Below are 3,823 nucleotides of genomic sequence, written 5' to 3'. Positions count from 1 at the left end.
AGGGAAGGGAAGGGAAGGGAAGGGAAGGGAAGGGAAGGGAAGGGAAGGGAAGGGAAGGGAAGGGAAGGGAAGGGAAGGGAAGGAAAAGAAGCTTGGTTGATTTGTTAAGGCTGGAGAGATGGCTCAGCAGTTAAGAATTAAGATCCCTTTGCAGAGAACTCAGTTCAACTTCCAGCACCCATGTGGAGGTGTTTCACAACCACCTGTACCTCCAGTTCTTGGGGCTTTAACGCCCTCTTCTGGCTTTTGCAAGTACTACATGCACATGGTACACATACACGCAGGCAAAACACTCCTGCATAAAGTGTTTTTTTTTTCCCCAAAAAAAGTCTGACAATGTAAAATAGTGAGAATGAAAAACTTTAAAAAACAAAAAATTTCAATATACAAATATACAATATACAAAAATATGAAAAGCTGTACTCCAGGGATATATTGCTACACAAAGGTCATGCCTTAGGGCCAGCTCTCTGCTGGTGTCCTAGATTGCAGTAGGTAAGCAGTTGCTTATATTCTGTAAGGGCATGGCTCTTCATGCAGAATGAAACTCAGCCTAACTTTTACAACTGTCGCTCCTTTCTGTTTCTTTTACTTTTAATTTTTAAAATGATCTTATTTGTTACTTTGAGAGGCATGGGGATGCATGTAGCATGACACATATGTCAAAGGATGACTGCCAGAGTCCAGCTCCAGCAGGCCGGAGAAACTGGAGAGGAGATGTGGAGTCATGGCTACACACACACAGGAGACAGTTTTTGGATTTTTTAATTCTATTTTCCCCCTTTCTCTTTTTATCCCACCTAAGACAAAAGTTTCCACAGAAGAAGAAATGACCTCACAACCTCATTACATATTTTCCAAAAACAAATTAAAATCTTCACACAAGAAGAAATGACACTATGATCACAAGGTGCATGTTTTTCTTAGAAGCCTGCATATAATTAAGCATTTTCTTTTGAATTATTTTCCCACCATAACATCATCACCCCAAAGCAATAATTCTTTTATTATTGATTAACAAAGCCCTAAGCAAGCCAAGTATATTTCAGCTTGTTCCTTTGTACTGGCAGGCAGGCGTTTGAAGTTTCACGGTAGCAAATCATTTTTATTCTTTTTTTTTTTCCCCCCGAGACAGGGTTTCTCTGTGGCTTTGGAGCCTGTCCTGGAACTAGCTCTGTAGACCAGGCTGGTCTTGAACTCACAGAGATCTGCCTGCCTCTGCCTCCCAAGTGCTGGGATTAAAGGCGTGCGCCACCATCACCCGGCACATTTTTATTCTTTGTCTTTTTTTTTTCTTCCAAAGTTGAGGACCAAACCCAGGGCCTTGCTCTTGTTAGGCAAGCGGTCTACCACTGAGCTAAATCCCAAACCCCCATTTTTATTCTTTATTTATTTATTTATTTACTTGTATTTTATGTACACTGATATTTTGCCTGTATATATGTGAGAGTGTCAGCTCCCCTAGAATAGGAGTTACAGACAGTTGTGAGTGGTGAGGAATTGAGTCAGGGTCCTCTGGAAGAGCAGCCGGTGCTCTTAACTGCTGAGCCGTTTCTCCAGCCCAGTGTAGCAAATTCTTTTCTTTTCTTTTCTTTTCTTTTCTTTTCTTTTCTTTTCTTTTCCTTTCTTGCTTTGGGCCTATCCTGGAACTAGCTCTTTTGTTTTGTTTTGTTGTTTTTGTTTGTGGCTTTGGAGCCTGTCCTGGAACTAGCTCTTGTAGACCAGGCTGGCCTCGAACTCACAGAGATCCGCCTGCCTCTGCCTCCTGAGTGCTGGGATTAAAGGCGTGTGCCACCACTGCCCAGCAAATTCTTATCCTTATTCTATTCTATAAAACTTTATTCAAATGGTCTAACTAACCATCTGTTTTTCTTTTTTCTTTACCCATAACAGGGTCATTTAATTTCTTTCCACAACTTTGTTTTTTCAAGGCACACAGCGAAACCTGTGATGATTTCTGTAAGCTACATGACCGAGGAACTCAGACCTAACTTTGGGGGCAGGGACATAATTGTTTTCTTTGATCATCAGCCTCTTTGACCACAGGCAGAATCCATGGGGCTATAGCGTGTGAAACTTCCTTGATTTCATCCTCTAGCCTCGGCAAGTCCCACATCTCCAAGTGTGATTGTTCTATACAAATCATCTTCGTTATGATCTGCATGTGAATTGCCCAGGGAGGAATAGGATTTTCCCTTGAAACAATCGTACTCTCCTAGAAACAGTGGGATTTTCCACTCAATAATCCCATCATGCCACATACAGTAAGTACACATAGCAGCCATCAAAAGACATAGCGGGAGCAAGGGGTTTTCTGGAGACAAACTCTCCTGGGGCTATCCCTCTCCGGGCTACACCCATTGTAGCTGTGCTAACTGGTGGGCCGTACGGCCTTATACTCCAGGCCAGCTGTAGTTCCTCCGATGTAGCCACCGCCAGGCAACTTGTGGGGGTGGAGTAGATTCTCTTCTTCCACTCTGTGCGTCCTGGGACTGAACTCAGGCTGTCAGGCTTGGTAGCAAGCCCTCTTAACCACTGAGCAATAGTCCCGGTTCCTTTTGCTGTTTTTTGAGAAAAGTTCTCACAGAGCCTGAGCTGACCTTGAATGCACGACTCGGTGTAGCCCAGGGCGGCCTTGATCTTCTCTACCACCCTGACTCCAGAGGAATTCTTTGCTCTTAGGGGTATTGGCTTTGTCAATGCCCCATAGGTCCAAGCTTTGGAGCCTTGGACAGGACTATTCCCCGTGTCAATAATACACATTTACTCAGAACTTCATGCACTCGGTGCTTCCCCTGGACCCTACACCTTGGTTAGATTCGGTTAAGCCGTTCAGGCGAGAGCAGCATGGGTATGTGGGGAAGACACACACGAGAGCTGCGCTGCTTGCTTGATTCTCTCCCTAACTGCTGTCTCTCAGCTGCAAAGCAAACACTTCCCCCTGTTAATTATCAAGTACCCTACGGGGAGATCCTCCGAGACTGTGCAAATGTCACGGCTCATTATATTCTTGCACTAACTTAATAGTGATTTGACAGTTGCTGCCCACAGCAGTGCTTGCCATCCTGTTCTCTATTAATGATATTTTTTTAATCCTCTGTACTTACTAATTGGATCTTTCTTCATGGCTTTTAATTCAACACTATTGTTTACTTTGTTGCTTAAACCGCTCTGGGTCTCGCTATTGGGAGCTCACTGCTGCTGGCTTCTGTGTCCTTCCCATACGCTACCATGATGCTTAGAGTATTTCCTTACTTCCTAGCTCCACAGAATGTTCTGGATCACCTCACGTGTTTCCTTGCATCAGCCCTGGAATTAACTAGTTCTTCAAAAAGCCTTGTTTTCTTTGATTGGAGTATATTTATTTTTATTCTATGCGTATGGGTGTTTTGCTTGCACATATATACCATGTGCATGCCTGGTGCCCAAAGAAGTCAGAAGAGGACATTAGATCTCCTGGAACTAGAGAGTTATGGATGGTTGTGAGCTACTATATGGGTGCTGGGGTCTGAACCAGAGTCCTCTACAAGAGCAAGGAATGATCTTAGCTGCTGAGTCATCTCCCCAGGGCCAAGGAATATAATAAAGGTCTCTCTTCCAGGTGTGCTTATCAATGTTGGAGTGTCTTGATTCTAGACTCTCTGAAATGACAGCGCTGTAAAATGCAGGCGTATAGCCACAGAGTTCTCTAGCATGTGTCTTCTTCCCTTCCCTTCCCTTCCCTTCCCTTCCCTTCCCTTCCCTTCCCTTCCCTTCCCTTCCCTTCCCTTCCCTTCCCTTCCCTTCCCTTCCCTTCCCTTCCCTTCCCTTCCCTTCCCTTCCC

General features: G+C 44.4%; 1 protein-coding gene across 1 annotated transcript in view; it reads left to right on the top strand.

Moving 5' to 3' along the window:
* Nucleotides 1–3,823, top strand: part of Npffr1 (neuropeptide FF receptor 1) — a 25,071-nt gene that overhangs the window by 14,668 nt on the left and 6,580 nt on the right. The window lies entirely within an intron of this gene.

The sequence above is a fragment of the Alexandromys fortis genome, unplaced genomic scaffold, assembly GCF_014885135.2.
Source record: "Alexandromys fortis isolate MF-2015 unplaced genomic scaffold, M_Fortis_MF-2015_v1.1 scaffold_9, whole genome shotgun sequence".
Lineage (NCBI taxonomy): Eukaryota > Metazoa > Chordata > Mammalia > Rodentia > Cricetidae > Alexandromys > Alexandromys fortis.
This window is presented reverse-complemented; position numbering and strand designations above follow the sequence as displayed.